This window comes from Aulonocara stuartgranti (assembly GCF_965226115.1).
Source record: "Aulonocara stuartgranti genome assembly, chromosome: 9".
Lineage (NCBI taxonomy): Eukaryota > Metazoa > Chordata > Actinopteri > Cichliformes > Cichlidae > Aulonocara > Aulonocara stuartgranti.
The window spans coordinates 31057709-31077065 of NC_138960.1; the positions used below are offsets into that span (position 1 = coordinate 31057709).

The window sequence follows — 19357 nt, forward strand, 5'->3', positions numbered from 1 at the left end:
TTTGCAGACGATACAAAGTTATTGTGGAAGTAACATGGAACAACTTCTGAATGAACTAGAAAATCAATTTAAGAAATTGAAGAGTTTTTCTGCAATCATATTTCACTGGATATGAGCAAAACAAAACTCATACTATGTTGGAGTCGTAGAAATTCTATCATTAATAAACTGATGATAAATAACAGACTTACGATCGTAAATAAAACTGCTTCAACAGAACCACCAAACCCACTTTTTAGCCTTTTCATTAAATACTCTTAAATTTAAAGACTTGGTTGACCTCAGACCGCTACACACAATTTATAAAGCAACAAACAAATCTTTGTCCCACAACATTTAGAACTTGATCAGGATAAAAAAAGAGAACGAAAGAAATAACATGTAATGTATGTCTGTATGTCTGACAGCATATCAGGTTTCTGTGAGTTTTTAGTAAAAAAAAAGAAATCGTTCTTCTCTTCATGTAGCTCAATCTAGTCCTATAGAATTAACCCAAAACTGATTCAGCCAATAAAAGTCCCACACCTTTACCTGCTGGAACTAACTTACATAGGAGTATAAAAAATGTGACTTTTTAAACTTCTTATCTATTTTTCATCAAACAAAACAGAACTGTACAGTTTCTGACTCAGGAGTATTGTTCTTAAGTCACTCTAATGATGCTACTGGAGTTAAATACAACTCTGGTTTACAATGTGTAGAATAATAAAATTCTAACTGCACTTTCTTTTTTTCAGACCTGAGAAACAGTATTTTAAAGAAATGTAAATGATGCCAGTTGGTAGAAACTGCCTGACTGCTTTGTAAAGTAACTCACAAAAGAAGAAGCTCAACCCCCCACATTCCTGCCCACACCCACAAACCTCCTTAAAAGCCCAGAATTGCTCTTAAGTCAGTCTTAGGACACATAGCACCTTCCTGCCTGGTTTGGAGCTCTTTCAGCAGATATACTTTCTCCAGCTTTCCTGTTTTAATCACTGGGATTTCAAAGATGGAAGATTATGGGATGCACTTTTCTCCAGGTATGTACTCAGCATTGTTGTCTAGTGAGCTAATGTGAACAGAGTTGGCTAACCTCGAAGACATCTTTGAGCAAAAATACCCTTTCACTCTGTGTTGTAAGTCCTGATGGCAGAAGTCACCATTTCTCCCTCCACAGCTAAACAGAGAGTCCACTTCAGGACCATCTGGGCTTTGAGTCACTTTTTAAACTTTCTAATTGGCAACATCTGGTGGCACATTTTAATAATTCAGCAAGTAAAATCAAGTGACATTGTGTGTGGGAAATTGATTAAGGCTCATCAGTTGATCCCTTTTGTATTATTTTCTGTTAAAAAACTCAACTGTGCCAAAACATATCAGTAGCCACGGTGACCCATGTGGACCATATATATTTGTGCTTACTTAGCCTCTGTCTTTCTGTCCTCATAGACTTGTGGATTTCTGGCAGCAGCCTGCAAGGGAGTCTTCCCTTGGAAGAACTTGCAGCATGGGCTGAGGCAGCTCTCGCTAAGGAGATGAGCAACAACATGTCTGAGGCTGCTGAAGCTGTTTCCAGCTCCGTCACGGAGGAGGAACTGGTTTTTGCTTCCCCAAGAAACCAGGAGGGCAGCAACACTGTCACAAGTACTATGTGTGTGATGGAAGAAAAGGCCAAGGTGCTCAAAGGAAGGACCCGAGGGCTGTTCTCAGACAGCCAGTTAAAAACTCTTGACCATCACTTTAATCAGAAAATTTACCCTGACCCACAAGAGATGACAGAGTTGTCAGAGCTGACAGGACTGACCTACAAACAGGTGAGTGTTTTTCAAGGTTACTAGAACATAAGGAACTGAATTCGTTTTGAATGTTGGGTCTATTGTACTCATTAAATTTCTTCTGCTTCCCTCCATCTTTAGGTGAAGACTTGGTTTCAAAACCGAAGAAGAAAGTTTAGGAAGATTCCAGATTCTCAGCATCTCAATCAGGGCGTCCCGCTTCATGTAAGTATCTCCAATTATTAAACAGAACTGTTTTTAATTCAGTCACTATCTGGGGAATTCATTTAATTAGATGAAGCGTATTGATTATAATTTAAAACAAGAACTCTGTAATGTGGTTTTACTGACTGTGCATCTGTCTGTGATTCAGTTTCAGGGAGCATCCTCACTCAGCGAACAACTGGACATCAGCTTCATGAGAAAGGGTGCAAATAATCAGGCCCACTATCCTGATGCTGTGGGCAATGTTGTCTCTGGACCTCAATGGACCCTCCACAACTCACCCCAGATGTTTGGCTGGTCGATGCCACCAGGCAACGGACATTATGATTGCAACACTGGTGTCTTAAGCACTGCATGGAATATGAACGACCCTGGACTTCACAGTGCAAGTTTTTACAGAGAAAGCGGAGAGCCTTGCTAACAGCTAAAGATGGCTGTAGCTACTGTTACATCTCTCTTTCATTTCTCAACTATCATTCTGAAGCCTTAAGATGAGCATTTCTGATATACTGGACGCTAATGTTATTTTTTTTATGTTTTCATTTTAATGTAAAGTTATTTAAAAGTTAACACAGAGGCAGGTTTGATAAAACTCAGTGAACTTCTTCGTCATTTACACTTTTACAAAACAAGGAAAAATTAGCTTGGTCATAGTTGGTGGGGTAGATTAAGGCTTGTGTGAGTGATTGATAAAGTCCACTTTTTATATGGTGTAACTGTTGTAAAGTCAACATGAATCTGTAATGATTTTTCTTCCAATAAATGAGGACTTTGCTAAAACAAAATACTTTCTCCATGCGTCATTTTTATTGAGTCTCAAACATATTTGGTGTTAAAAAGTGTAATGAAATCTCATGTTTGGTTTCTTGTCACAGGTGGGTGTGTGCTTTCTCCTTCACACATCAGCCAAGGTGGAGAGCCTTACAACAGTTAATGTTCAATATCACAGATATTGTAAATAGTAGCTAGTATCAATGACTGAGCTGACAGGATATCAGGATTCTGATCTGTTCTGTTTTCTGTACTTTTAGTAAATGGTAGGTATGGGGTGAACATTAGGCCCTTTATCTTAAAACCCATTGATTTTAGAAATATTAGAATTCAATAGAATCTGTGGCTTCTGTAAATACCTTGATGCGTGCTCAATCATCCAGGTAAGGAAATCCCAAAAAGTTGATTCTGTTCATCTGGACCTAACGTTTTCAGTAGGACAAACTGGTGTATATCATGATTTTTATGGGTATTTCTCACTGGTGAGTTGAGAACAGTTTTGCTTGTTCTGCTTTCATGTCAACTAGATCTGTGTTAGATGATTTTGATTTAACTTCCTGCTCTGGTTGTTTCAGAAAAGGCAACCAAGTTGATCTTTGCACCGATGATTAATTTACTTTCTATTATCAGAAAATTTGTAAACATAGTTTATAATTTCAAATGTATCAGAGCAAATACAGCTCAGTTTTAAATATGTTTTGCATGGAATCTGCATTATTTCAGTGAGTATTGAAACCTGATATGTATAAAAATGTTTTAAAATAAGCCAAATTATACCAATATTACATACAAACAATGACTTACACCTCTAATTTAGATCTTTGTGATCATGTAGAGAACATTACTGAGTTTATAAGGTAGCAAATGGTAGTTTCACCTCTACATTGTAAAACAATAGCAAGGCTAATGAGCCACACCAACGCCCATCATAAACCCCATAGACACATGCATCTGGCCCCCTCTGGCTTATTCAGAATTAGAGACACACCCAGTTCACCCAGTGACCACTAAACATACGCTAATGTGTCTTTTAGAGTTCCTGTATCACACCCTGCTACCTCTGATTAATTATCAAGTCAATGCAGACAGATGGCACCAGGGCCATGAGAGATAAGTGAGGGTAAAGGTGTTTGTATTGACATGTCTTAATTTGAAGTAACTGCAAAGACACAGAAGTCATATTGTTTGCAGACGATACAAAGTTATTGTGGAAGTAACTTGGAACAACTTCTGAATGAACTAGAAAACCAATTTAAGAAATTGAAGACTTTTTCTATAGTCGGTTAACACTGAATCTGAGCAAAACAAAACTCATACTATTTGGAAGACGTACAAATTTTGTCATTAATAAACTGATGATAAATAACAGACTTAGAATCATAAAAAAACCCCACTTCAAATGAACCACCAAATCCACTTTTTAGCCTTTTTATTAAATACACCTAAATGTAAAGACTTGGTTGACCTCAGAACTCTACACATAATTTATAAAGAAACACACAAATCTTTGACACATGACATTTAGAACTTGGTCAGAACAAGACCTGAAAGGAATCTTTATGTTCAGCAAGCTGGTAGTAAGGACTAATGTAACATATCAAGTCTTTGACGTTGATGAATTGATGTAGTTTAAAAAGTCATGAAAGAGAACATCATCAGAGTTTTGGATATAACATTAAGAGATGAATTCATGAAATTGTGTTTTGTTTAATTTTGTTGTTCCAATAGTTGTAAAAAATAATGTACATGAAGAATATTATCTGCCTTGTGTTTGAGAAACTGTGAATAAAATATTAGTTTCACCCATTCAAAACTTTCTACATGTCTCCAAACCTTCTGTCAGAGACTGAACATCCAAATGTTTTAGAGACTTTAGACCTCTATCTTTCCATGTTAACTTGAGCTACAATCCTCTATATTCACAATTAAAGTATGAGACAGTCAATCTAAAGAATCTGGAGCTTCAAAATAGACCTCAAAGATTTTCCCAGGAATACCTCAAATAACAACCCTACCTCAGACTTTGAATACTTAGTTTTAAGAAACCTGAGATGATACAGTGCAAGCTCCTTGCAAGCTCCTTTGAATACAGTGGAAAGTTTCTGCCTCTGTGATTATCTCCCTTAGACTCTAAATGTTGAGGCACCTGTTCATGCAGTGTCAGTTGGAGCAGAGAGGATTGATGTGTGGCTTTTTGTTTTGGGGTTGTTGAGTTTTTGGTTCTCTTGCGTGCTTTGCTTTAGATTTGTTTCTCTTAGTTTTCTTTTATTTATAAAGATTTAAGTTTCTTTCTGTCTCAGTGAGTCACTGTTTTTGGAGAAGGCGGCACACAAGTATTCAGGCTCACTCTCAGCTCCTCAGCAGCCTTTTCATTCTGAAGTTTCTGAAATTTGCCAACAAAAATCCATCTATGGAAGAATCTCTACATGGAGCATGGCATTAAGGATGGAGAGGATTAAAGTCAGCAGACATGGATCCAGACACGGAGGTAGGCCCTTACTGTTAAATGATTGAAATGACATTAGAAGCTTCATTTACTGGTGGATATGCACAATAAGCTGCCCTGTTGTTAACTGAAAGGATTTGGTATGCACGGCCTGTTTGGGGCTGTTTGTCTGCATGAGGATTCTTTGCTGTTGAATGTGCGTGGTTGTACTGAAATCTTGACACTGCTTTCTCCCACCACAGTTGAACAGGGAGTCCAGTTTGAAGAAACTGGTTTAAGCTGTTAGGAAGCATGAAGCAGATGGTTGGGTGTAGAGCATCTGTTCAAATCTCTTTGGCACATTTCAACATCAGTCTGGTATGGATCAGGCCACATGAAGATCTTGCACATTGCACTCACTCTGACCTCAGTTAAAAAGGCCCTCAGCAGTCACTGGTTTGGTCAAGAATGTGTTGAGATTGACCAACAGGTCTTTAAAAGAGAGCTTCAGCTCTCCCTGCAAGGACCTGGTAGAAATTCTTAAAGCATTACACTGATGTCTCTTTCCATTGATGATTTTTTTTTTTTTGTGATTTTTGTTGTTAGCACATCTAACTATGTGAAGAACAAAGTATTAAGAATATTTTAATAATTTACATTTGGGATGTCATCTTTTTATGTTCCCTTCATTTTTGTTATTTATTTTATTTTATTTTATTTTTGAGCAGTCTATATTCACATTGGTTTTTTGGGAGGGTTGTTTTCTTAAAGCCTACTTTCTTTGTCAATTTCTTTCTTTCAGTCCACAGCATCTCACAAGTAAGGCACACACCCACATCAAGAGCTGCTCTACAGTCACAGACTCTGGTCAGGAGAAGAGATTTTCCAGTGCCTAATCTCCTGGGTTCAGTGGGTGAAGTGGAACAGGTACATCCTAATGCAGTTTATGAACACATGACTGGTTATCATGTCTTCAACTCTCACTGAGCCTGACATCAATGTGGTTGTTGATGCTGCAAAACAGGATGGTTTAAACAGATGCTTCGAATCCTCAGCGACAAACCACCTGCTCCAGCAGAGATACTTAAACCAGTTTTGTGTTCCAGTCTGTGAAGCTGCAAAAATGGCAGACTGGAAGACTCTGATGGCTTTCATCAATTTGAATCTCTCAGAATCTCAACAGGTATGTACTCAGCATTGTTGCCCAGTGAGCAATGTTCAAGTGAAATCTGGTGGCAAATTGTAGGAATGCAGCCAACGTGCAGAGTGTTTGTGTGATGCTATTCTGTATAAGAGTGAGCAATTTAGCCATTATTTAATTACTGTTTTGGTATAATTTTCTGTTCTAAAGTGACTTGTGCCAAAGCATAACAGTAAATATGCTGGCCCATGTGGACCATATAGTTATAATCATTCCTTTTTTCAGTTGAAGACTTGTTGTCAGAACTGAAGGAGGAAGTTTAGGAAAACCAGCACATGATGCAGATAAATTTCAGCACTGTGGCTCGACAGGAGCAGGTCCTGCCTTACCTGAACACCTTTGTCAGTGATGGTGAAGGCCACTTCTTCCCATGTGTTGGTGTAGCTGAAGCTGTAGAAGTTAAATATTGCACAGTACTGTGTCAATATTTTCTACTATTGTTTGGTGCAGTTTATCCATCTAGATTATTTTGGTATGGACAACCCACTTTTGTAGTTTTCTCTGAGCTCTGTGTCTCTGAAAAGTAACGTTTCCATCCTAAAGAAATCCAGACTGTGTTACAGATCTACTGACCTTGTAGGAATTCTTTTCTTTCCTCTGAACTACATCTGCTAACCATATCAGTGTCCTGGAGGAAGCACGTAAAGGCTTTGAACAAGAAGCTTGACTTCATGACAGGCTTCATGCTTCTTTGTAGTTGGCAGGTGTAGACACTGCACCAGATTTCTGAGTTTTAACAAATTTATGCATTTCAACAATACTTTCGACTGACTTCAGCTGTTGTTAGAATGTATTTAATATTGATTTCTAGTATCATCTGATGTTTGCTGGAGCCACAGCTGTAAAAGCTGCTGGTCATGATATTGGTTTGGTTAGTTGGTGAGAGGGAAACATGAAGATGAAACCAGGAGATGTCCTTACTGAATCACCAGAGCTGAACAGGTGATGGAGAAACAGGTTTACCTTTTAGGTGACATGAATGAGTTGAACAGAAGTTCTGAACTGTTTCTGAGAGACAAATAACACCAGCTGACAGCTGGTAACTGTGCAGGGGCGGGTCTAGCAAAGTTTTGCGAGGGGGGCCAGGTAGGGCATTAACAGGGAAAGGGGGGCACAAAGAAATACTTATTCTCATTTAAAATGTCTAGCTTTTAAAAAAAAATAATTATCTGAATCTTACAACAAACGATTGATGGATTGATGCATATATACATCAGAAAAGTGCACATCACTGTCACAACAGCATTTGTTTTCATTCAAAGGCTTTATGATTTTTTTTTCCTATAATGGTGGGCCGGTCGATTAATTTTTTTTTTAAAATTTTATTTATTTAATTTTTTTGTCCCAGTCCAGCCGCGTATGTTGTTCATCTGCAGTCTGGTGTTACCTACATCTTCCTATTCGGAAGGCAGAATTTTCGAGTTCTGAGTACAATTGAAAGCACCATGAGTGCAGTTTTCGTGTTGGATGTAAAAAGCGCACATGACACTGTGACGTAGGCTAGAATCATGGCAGCGGTCAATGACGGTCCAGGCGTGGGATTTCTCTCGTGTAAATATACAGATTATTTTTATCCTTTCTATTGGTAGGTGGCACGGTGCACTTGTGGCAAGTAAGCAAGCTAGAAGACTGCCAATCTTGCTTGGTATCCAGTTACGGAAGCAACACATTAACAAGAGAATTCTGAGTAAAACCAAAAATTACTTTTCCTAGTAACTAGTTACTTTGAAAGTAACGAGTAACTTGAAGTAACTGAGTTACTTTTGATAGAAGTAACTAGTAATGTAACTAAGTTAATAATTTAAAGTAACTTACCCAACACTGGTCAAGAAACATGAAAGGAACATTTAAATTGGCCGTCAGATAAAATTTACATTAAACCTGATATGCTGCCAGTGCCAGCTAGTTTCCATGTTAGAAAAATACAGTTGACGCAGAAGTCCTTTAAATTTCTCTGAAAACCACCAGCATGTGGTTTCACAATCAGACCTCCACGCATCATATTTCTGCCATGTTGTTTTTGAAACCAGTATTTCAAAAATCCTCATCTTGAGGCTCCAGAATGACCATTGACCAATAAATGGGGGCTGTAACAGTAGCTACAACCAACTTTATGCTGTCTAGGCTAGAACCTGATACTATCATCTCAATCATCGTTATTAGAAAGCATCATTTAGAACATCTGGTAACAAATTTATCTTTTTAACCACCAATGTCTCAAGAACAGAAAGTGTAATCTCCCAGATACAGTGCGGCAAAAAAGTATTTAGTCAGCCATCGATTGTGCAAGTCCCCCCACCTAAAATGATGACAGAGGTCAGTAATTTGCACCAGAGGTACACTTCAACTGTGAGAGACAGAATGTGAAAAAAAAAAATCCATGAATCCACATGGTAGGATTTGTAAAGAATTTATTCGTAAATCAGGGTGGAAAATAAGTATTTGGTCAATAACAAAAATACAACTCAATACTTTGTAACATAACCTTTGTTGGCAATAACAGAGGTCAAACGTTTACTATAGGTCTTTACCAGGTTTGCACACACAGTAGCTGGTATTTTGGCCCATTCCTCCATGCAGATCTTCTCGAGAGCAGTGATGTTTTGGGGCTGTCGCCGAGCAACACGGACTTTCAACTCCCGCCACAGATTTTCTATGGGGTTGAGGTCTGGAGACTGGCTAGGCCACTCCAGGACTTTCAAATGCTTCTTACGGAGCCACTCCTTTGTTGCCCGGGTGGTGTGTTTTGGATCATTGTCATGTTGGAAGACCCAGCCTCGTTTCATCTTCAAAGTTCTCACTGATGGAAGGAGGTTTTGGCTCAAAATCTCACGATACATGGCCCCATTCATTCTGTCCTTAACACGGATCAGTCGTCCTGTCCCCTTAGCAGGAAAAACAGCCCCATAGCATGATGTTTCCACCCCCATGCTTCACAGTAGGTATGGTGTTCTTGGGATGCAACTCAGTATTCTTCTTCCTCCAAACACGACGAGTTGAGTTTATACCAAAAAGTTCTACTTTGGTTTCATCTGACCACATGACATTCTCCCAATCCTCTGCTGTATCATCCATGTGCTCTCTGGCAAACTTCAGACAGGCCTGGACATGCACTGGCTTCAGCAGCGGAACACGTCTGGCACTGCGGGATTTGATTCCCTGCCGTTGTAGTGTGTTACTGATGGTGACCTTTGTTACTTTGGTCCCAGCTCTCTGCAGGTCATTCACCAGGTCCCCCCGTGTGGTTCTGGGATCTTTGCTCACCGTTCTCATGATCATTTTGACCCCACGGGATGAGATCTTGCGTGGAGCCCCAGATCGAGGGAGATTATCAGTGGTCTTGTATGTCTTCCATTTTCTGATGATTGCTCCCACAGTTGATTTTTTCAACTTAGCAAAAAAGCTATAGGTATATTACTACTGCTACATTTGTTACAAGTATCATTACTGCTAAAGGAGGCTGAGGAGTAACTAAACATCTGACACAATAAGCAGGAAAGTGCAGGAGGGACAGATGAAGTAGCCATGGTGCTAACAAGTCAGCTACGAGCTAAGCTAAGCTAGCGAAACAGTACAGACACAGTGAGTGAATACTTTGGCTATAAATTAGGTAGTGAGTACATAGAAAGTGTGCTTCGGATGAAGCACATGAAGATTATACTGTGAAAAAGAATGTATTTAAAAGTTTTTTTATTAAATTGCTAATTGCAGATAAGCTACTCAGAAACACCACTGTGTTTGAGCAGGAACAGGAAGTGATACTCTACCATAGAGCGAGCAAACACCAAGTGACAGTAATCCGATTACTTTTTTTCAAGTAATGAGTAAAGTAAGGGATTACTATTGCAAAAAAGGCCATTAGATTACTGTTACTTTCCCATAAGCACGCTGCGTTACTGTGTTACTAAACCATGATTTTGTTTGCGAGAGTGTCTCATGACAATGACGTAAGCAAGTGCTACGTTCGTGGCAACAGCTGTGTGCAGATAACAATGGATAATATAACTAGTGTGGGAGAGAGTATGAGCGTGCAACGTTTAAAGCGCGGAAGTACTGACCTTACTTTGAGTTTGATTCCGTAAAAAGCGGCAAAAACATTAGCGTATGTTGTTCACTGCGTGGGAAGAAAACTTCTTTTTACAGTGAAAAAGCCAGTGCCATCCATGAGTTTTCAGCCTCAATGTTTTCTTTTACTTTCACTGAGTCTCATAACATAATGAACTATAATATTTGAGTACATGCATTTTTAGAAGTCATGGAATCTTGTTTAGCCTGTCATCACAGGTGGGTGATGACAAGCTACAGGGAAAAACATAATGAGGTGACACAGAGGATGACGTGTGGAGAATGGAGAGCAGAGAGCCACAGAGGTTTATCAAATTAAACAGACAGAGTGACAACAAAAAGAGGCAAACACACACTATAAATACACACCAGGCAATGAGGAAATGACACGCGGGGTGGACACAGCTGAAACTAATGGGCATAACGAGACACAGACCTTCAATGTAAAACCGGAAACTGTTTTGAGACACAAACTCAGAGATACAAAGAGAACACCGGGAGAGGACACAGGTAGGGATATCAGAAACACTAAATACAAGAACCAAAACCCAAGGAACTAAGAAAACAAGAATGAACCCAAAACACAAGACAATACTAATACTGAACACAAAACACTGGGTCTAACGACCCAGGACCACGACAATTTTTGTTTAAACTCATGTAATTCAAATAATCTGTCAGACTTAGTCTCTTTCAGTAAATGAAAGACACAAGGTGAATTTTAGGCCTTTTATCTTAAAAACTGTGGATTTTAGAAATATTAGAATTTTGTAAAATCTGTGGATACTGTAAATATATTTTTTACATTTAAAAAAAATACTTTCTGGGTGTTACGTCCCTCTGTAGCCTCTAATCTACTCAGTGTGTTCAGGTGGTGCTAATTGGCCACACCTAGTCAGGTGTGGATAAAAGCATACCTGAGGCAAGCTTCCCAGGGAGCTCACTTGTCTTTGCTTTGTATGCCATTTTAAGATAAAACCTCTTCTCACCCATACTCTGGTGTTCATCTCCTTTTGTATGTTGCGGCTTTTGAGGCGGGTCGTAACATAAGTGGCGGCTCGTCCAGGATATTTGGACATTTTAGTGGAGATTGAATATCAGTTTTTTTGTATTGCTTTTAAGTGGGTGAGTGAAGGTGCTCACTGTGATTGAGTAACGTCCCTTTAGTCAGTGTGTTTCAGCTGGGTGGCTGTGCTGCCCTTCCATCAAAGCACTTGTTTTGCTTTATTGTTTTAGTTTATTGTGTTTGGTGGCTATCCTGGGTGGGGGGTACGCTTCAGAGTTTGGTAGGAGACTATATCTCTGGTCTGCTGCCTGCTCTCGAGTTCGCCTTTAAAGTTGCCTCGAGCCTGGTACACCACTGAAGACTAGGGTAGGTAAAGTTAGGGTTTTGTTGTTTTTAGTGTTTTAGGCTAGTAAATCAGTTGCACCAAACTTGGTAGGAGGTTTGAGACCATTCATGATTATGGTCTTGTGGCTGAGGCAGGTAGACCATTTTGAAGTTGGCATTGTGTGTACACCATGTGTGTGCATATGTCAGTGTTGATGGATGCTAATGAGATCCTTGTGAGTTGAGTGTTTTGTGCTGTGACTTTTAGTGTTGTGGGGAATATGTATATTTTGTTGGATCCCTTGTGAGTGTTGTTGGCCAGGTGATGGCAATAACACTGTGGGGTGCTGAGCCACCCTTGATGTGATCATTGTGTGGCCATAGCTCTCCATTTTGTGGTTGGTCACTAGTGTGCTTGATTTTCTGAACTTTTTGGATTAAAGTAACTTGTTGTGGTATAACGCCACTTGTGACTGTTTGTGTGGTGGAGACAACAGTTCACTTGTGATTATTTGTTGCTACTTTTGGTTTTGTGTTGTAGCAGATCAGGTAATCATTTTGGGTTTGTGACTGTTGTGCTCCTTTGTGTTGGTCACATGTTACTTTTTGTGTGTTCAGTGTGGCAACTTCAAATCCTCATGCTTAGGGATGCAAACTATAATGTGAACACTGTGCTTCTGTTATTCCAGGTTTGTGGGTCAAGGACCTGAAGGCTTCAGAGGGGCTTTTAATAAATTTAGGGGTCCTAGAGGAACCCTTTTAAGGGAGGAGGTCTTACGTCCCTTTGCAGCTTCTAATCTGCTCAGTGTTCAGCTGGTGCTAATTGGCCACACCTAGTCAGGTATGGATAAAAGCATACCTGAGGCAAGCTTCCCAGGGAGCTCACTTGTCTTTGCCTTGTCTTTTAGCCAACCTGCTATTCCATTTTAAGATAAAACCTCTTCTCACCCATACTCTGGTATTCATCTCCTTTTTTATGTTGCAACTTTTGAGCCAAGTGTAACACTGGGAAATGAGAGAGAACACCATGTTTTAGAATATGATGTGTCTTGTGCATGAGAAGCTGGAAATAAAACACAAATCTACCACCTGCAAAACTGAACTTTCCATGTGCCTCAAAATCTGACAGACTGAACATCCAAATATTTTACCGACTTTAGACGTCTATCTTTCTATGTTCTGCCACAATAGTCTATAGTATAGTCATAGTATGAAGTGGTTGATCTAAAGAATCTTGAGAAAATGGTTCTGCAGTCTGAAACAATCAGTCCTAACTCATCATGATGTAAGCACATGTCTTCAGAGGTGGACGGCACTGTAGCTGAAGTTTTGCTGTAACATTTAGATGATAAACTCGAAATATTTGAGCATGACTTCCTTTCTGTCATAGTTTCAGATATACTGTGTTAGACTGGGTTGGCCATCTCTGGCATATTATCATCATCTAATTCCTAAATAAACAATATCAATCCACATTCACTCAGTTAATAATGTATTCATTAATCTGTTTTCAGTTTGAATTTGTTTGTTTAGATTCAGGAGATTTAAAATGTTCTTAACTCTTATCTTTTACACATATTATTCTATTATGCTTTTATGTATTTCTCTTGTCTCTCCTTTGGTACTTTGCCATGCCTTCATCTCTCTCTATTACTTACATTTGACTCTCCTATGTTAAGCACTTTGGTATACCACTGGTTTTTAAATGGGCAATATAAATAAAGTTTGCTGTTGTTGAAAAACACAACGTTGCAGGGCACGTGGTTGCTGGTGGGCTTCCCAGTCATGATCATCATTGGCTTTGTGAGCAAGCAAAGGAACAAAAATCAAAATAAGATCTTAACTTCCAAGTAGTGATGGGATTTCCGGCTCTTTTTAGAGATCCGGCTCTTTCGGTTCGGCTCACTAAAAAGAGCCGGCTCTTTCGACTCCGAACCGGCTCTTCAGGTTGTTTTGTTGCTTTAATTAATTTATTATTAACAATAATATAAAATTATGCACAAAAGGAATTACTAACGTAAAAAAAAGTGGTTTTATTTATATATGTTTATATATAAATATATGCGGTGGCCCCTAGAGACAAAACACGTACAAACTCCAAAACACATTTCTAGCATGAACTGAACTTCCAAAGCAGAGCTACTAGATCACTTAAATTACACAATTGAAAGCATGTGTGTATTGTTTGTGTATTTATACACAGGCACTCATATATATATTCAAATAATTTTAAAAAAAGTTCATTTACCTGTTATTACCACACACCAAATCCGGTCGTTGGTACTTGCTGGCTTGTGTAGCCACAAGATAACAAAGGCTCAACACTGCGCCCAGCATCCTGGAGCACTTCTGTTGTCTTTTGTACGTGTTTTGAGTTTTTATGTGCTTCTGAGTTTTTATGTGCTTCTGAGTTTTTACGTGTTTTGGAGTTTGTACGTGTTTTTACGTGTTTTGGAGTTTGTACATGCTTCAGAGTTCGTACGTGATTTGAAGTTTGTATGTGCTTTGTCTCTAGGGGCCACCGTAAATATACTTTTATTTATTCACTCCACATAAAATGTAATAAATAAATCATATAATACAAAAATAAACTATTCACATTTCAAGTTTTAACTATTTAAATTTTCAGCTTTTTCCTTTCACAAATTTAAAGTGAAAAGAACACAAAACACTGCAAACCACAACACAATTAAATATAAATTATAATATGAAAACTAAAAGAACATGCATATTCTCTGTCATATGGACCTGCATGAATAAACTTTCTCAATCCTTTATCATCTGCAACCGAAAATAGTTGTGGATGATTACTATACCTTTCTAATGTTGTTGTCCCTGCCTCTCTTTCTCTCTCTCTGGCTCTGTTCCTGTGCTACTGAGTGTAACTACCGCCCCTCCCCCCTCTGCCCAGCGTAAAGCACAAGGCTCGCGTGCAGAGTGAAGCGGAAAAAAAGTGCGAGAGAGAGGCTGAGAGAAAGGGGGGGGAAAAAAAAAAAAAAAAACCCACGTGACGGCTCGCGATAAGGAGCCGGCTCGCGTCGTTCACGTCAAAGAGTCGGCTCTAAGAGCCATTTCGTTCGCGAACGACCCATCACTACTTCCAAGGTAGAGGTCCCTGAAATGGACCCTGCTTCACCTCGAGAGCCAACTTCCTCATCAGTCTATGAAGGAGGCTCTCGATGGCTTAGGCCTCACCGTAGAGAGCATTCTTTTATTTATGTATTGTGCACCATAAACCGAATAAAGTAGACTTAAGTAAAACAGTGTGGGTAAACCTCAGTTTCCTGAGGGAGAAGGTGCCATCCTCCTGAAGGCTCTGAATTTTTCTTTGCAGCCAGGATCTCGCTTCTTGTTCAGCACTGCGCTCGTTGGTTCTCTGCCCACCTTGCTCCAGGTTAGCTGCTTCAGTTCCAGAGCGGTTTCTGGTGATTGAACGACTTTCACAGCATTACCTCTACTAGACATGTCTTCAGTGGCTTCAGCTGCCATGTTCTAAATTTTTGTTTTATCAGTATATTTCACCTTAAGCCGAGCTGGGAAGGGAATCTGCTGCTCTTTCAGAATCTTGGGCACATCTGTGTATTCTCTTCGTTTATTTAGAATCTGGGTGGGGGGGCATAGTCATGATTCAAACTGGGAGCTTCCAGCCTCCATGCTGCATCTGTAACATTCCCTGACAGATTGCAATACAACCCTGGTACAAACTTACATGGCCATCAGCAGCATCCTACACTTTAGTTGAGCTGACTTCAGGTGTTTAGTAAGGGGAAGATTTAATAACATTGCATGTTTTATTTCAAGACTCTGTAGTCACAGAGCAGAGAGTAGAAAAGCTGACAATAACTTATTTTTCTTTAGGCTTTACTCTCAACATCAGACTTGGGACCAATAAAAGTAAACCCAAAATTTAGAATCTTAGGAAGATGAGATAATATCAGTAACCATGATGACAAATGTGGAGCATACTGACTTGCGCTTACTTGCCCTCTGTCTTTCTACCTCACACACTTGTGGATTTCTGGCAGCATCCTTGAAGGGAGTCTTCCTTTGGAAGAACTTGCTGCTTGGGCTGAGGAAGCTCTTGCTAAGAAGATGAAGAACAACATCTTTGAGACTGCTAAAGCAGTTTCCTGCTCTGTCATAGAGGAGGAACAGAGTTTTGCTGTCCAGAGAAACCAGAATGGGAAACACACTGCAACAAGTGCTAGGTGTGAGAATGAAGCAAAGGCCAAGGTGCTCAAAGGAAGGACCGGGGGGCTGTTCTCAGACAGCCAGATAAAAACTCTTGTCCACTGACCTACAAACAGGTGAATCTTTTTCGAAGTTACTAGAACATTAGAAACTGAATTCATTTTGAATTTTGGGTACATTGTACTCATTAAATTTATTCCGTGTTCAGTCCAGATTCTTAGCATCTCAATCAGGGCGTCCCGCTTCATGTAAGTATCTCCAATTATTAAACGGAACTGTTTTCAATTCAGTCATTACCTGGGTAATTAATTTCATTTGATGAAATGTATTGATTATAATTTCAAAGAAGAAATCTATTGTGGTTTTACTGACTGTGTATCTGTCTGTGATTCTGTTTCAGGGAGCGTCCTCACTCAGCGAGCAACTGGACATCAACTTCATGAGAAAGGGTGCAAATAATCAGGCCCACTATCCTGATGCTGTGGGCAATGTTGTGCCTGAACCTCAATGGATCCTCCACAACTCACCTCACCTGTTTGGCTGGTCGATGCCACCAGGCAACGGACATTATGATTGCAACACCAGTGTCTTCAGCACTGCATGAAATGTGAACAACCCTGGACTTCACAGTGCAAGTTTTTACAGAGAAAGCAGAGAGCCTTGCTAACAGTTAATGCTCCTTTATTACTAGATATTCTAAATGATGCCTTCTAGCAATGATGATTGAGCTCGTAGCATCAAGTTTTAGCCTCAACAGCATAAAGATGACTGTAGCTACTGTTACGTAGGGATGGGTATCGTTTAGTGCCAAACCGGTACTTTTGAAACTGTGCCGGTGCTTAAATGGTGCTCGAAACAGTGCTTAAAGAATGGAGAACACAAACTTTGTCCAAAAACCTCATGTTTAGCATTTCTTTTTGTAAAAAGATAACAATGTTAGCATTTTCTACAGCTATTGGCAGGGCTCTAGACTAACTTTTTGCCATGGGCACACCAGTGTGCCTAACTTGAACAATTTACGCACACCGGCACAAAAGTTAGGCACACTCAAATTTTTCAACCGCATCGCTTAACACCGCAGTGCTACATGTGCACTTTTTTGGGGGGGAATTGCAGTCCATACAGACAACATTCATTTCTAAATTATTAACTAACTGTACTGCATGCTGCTGAAAGGCAGTGGGGAGAGGGGACATTTGGGCAGTGCATTTATTGCAACATATAATGTGTTTTCTGGATACTGTGCTTTTTCAGCATTCAAAGATTGATGGCACCGTGTCAGAGCACTGGCTATGAATTTCAGACGGATCAGGCCTTATATTAACAAAAAAGTTATCAATAGTTGTTTTCATCTTTTCTTATTACCCACAGCTACATCCACTTCTGTCGGGCCTACGCTGCTCACTAGGGCTGGGTATCATCACTGATATAATCCATTCGATTCCGGTTCTCAAAGTCCTGATTTGGTTCAATTTAGCCTCAGGCAGTCAGAAATATTATAATTCTGATCATTTATCAGTACTGATATATGTGAGACTGCATCAGAATTGTGAACATCACAGCAGATGCCTGTTGTTAGCTGTCCTAAAAAGCAGACTGCTCAGCCTTGGATTGTCAGAACATGCAATAGCGTGGTTCTCAAATTATCTGAATAATAGAACCCAGTGCATTAAACTTGAAGGTCTTTGTTCTAAATTTGTTGCTGTCCACAAGGGGTTGCCACAGGGCTCAGTTTTGGGTCCCCTTCTGTTCCTTTTATATATCAATGACTTGGGTCAAAATGTCTCAGACACAAATTTGCATTTTTATGCTGACGACACAGTTATTTACTGTTATGGATCATCTCTTGCTCAGGCCATTGAAACCCTACAGAAAGCCTTTGTTGCTTTCCAGCATTCACTTATTCAGCTAAAATTAGTTCTCAATGCTGACAAGACTAAGCTAATGTTGTTTTCTAAGTCAAAGAAGGTCCCGGAGCCTATTCCAGTGGTGTCCACCCTTGAAGGAAATGTCATAGAGATAGTTCATGAATATAAATACCTTGGTGTCTGGATTGATGACTCCTTCACCTTTAAACCACATATAGAGAGACTTGTAAAGAAACTGAGACTTAAACTTCGTTTTTTCTTCCGTAATAAACAGTGTTTTTCTTTTGCAGTAAAAAAACGTCTTGTCACTGCAACCTTTTTATCTGTGTTAGATTATGGTGACATTCTGTATATGAACTCTTCTTCATGTCTTCTAATATTGGACACGATGTATCATGCTTCCTTGAGGTTTATTACCAACTGTAGATATCTGACCCATCACTGTGACTTGTACTTAAGAGTAAAATGGCCTTCTTTGGCCATTAGAAGACAGGGGCATTGGTACACTTTTATTTACAAAGCTATGCTTGGATTGCTGCCTCCTTATATTTGTACTTTGGTCACAAGGACAAATAGTGGTTCTTACTCCTTGCGTTCAAATGATCAGCTGCTGCTGTCTGTTCCCCTTGTCCGCACAGAGGTGGGTAAGAAAGCCTTTGTCCACTCTGCGCCTTTTTTGTGGAACCTGTTACAGAAAGACTGGAAACTGACTGAACTGTTGTCTTTAAATGTTTTTAAAACTAAACTCAAAGGCCTACAGACTGCCTCAATAATGTGTAATTGTTTTGTGTAATTTTAACTTTGTTTGTTCGTATGTATTTGTTTTGAAATGTGCTGCCTCTTGGCCAGGACTCCCTTGAAAAAGAGGTTTTTGATCTCAACGGGACATTCCTGGTTAAATAAAGGTTAAATAAAAAAAAAAAAAAATTATATTCCCCATGTAATTCATTAATATTTGGGTTGTATTTACTGATATATGTAATTTCTTAATGTTTTTTTGTTGTATCAGGGGAGAGGAATGATGTGGATGAGGCCTTGGTCAACATGGTGATAGAGGATTCCCAGCCCTTCACTATTGTGGAGGACAGTGGGTTTAGGAAGCTTGTTAAAGTTTTGAACCCTAACTATGTTCTCCCCACAAGACAGGTGTGTATCTTAAAATATGAAGCATGTTTCCATTTTGCCTTTATTTCCATATTAAGTACTTTACTTTCATTTGTTTAGGCTTGAAAAGCTATGGTGGACCAAAGATACAAAGAGTCCAAACAAAATGAAAAACTGACTGTGGCCAAGGTTTCTGCAGTTAGTTTGACATCTGATATGTGGACCTCCATTAACACAGAGGCTTACCTAGCCGTCACCTGCCATTTCATTGACTGCATTGCATTCTGTAGTGTTAGGTGTTTAGCACTTCCCTCAAGCTCATACTGCTATCAATTTGTCACAAGTAACAGCATCGCTCATGTCAGAGTGGGGCATTACAGACAAAGTTAGATGTTATGTGACTGATGGAGCAGCAAACAT

The 19357-nt window shown here is 39.5% G+C and overlaps 1 long non-coding RNA gene across 1 annotated transcript; it reads left to right on the top strand.

Annotated features, from left to right (window-relative positions):
* The first annotated feature begins 15802 nt into the window (after window positions 1–15802).
* Window positions 15803–18973, top strand: LOC309713823. Its single transcript, XR_014278696.1, has 3 exons — window positions 15803–16213; window positions 16366–18738; window positions 18843–18973. It is a non-coding gene; the product is annotated as an uncharacterized lncRNA (long non-coding RNA).
* The last annotated feature ends 384 nt before the right edge of the window (window positions 18974–19357 follow it).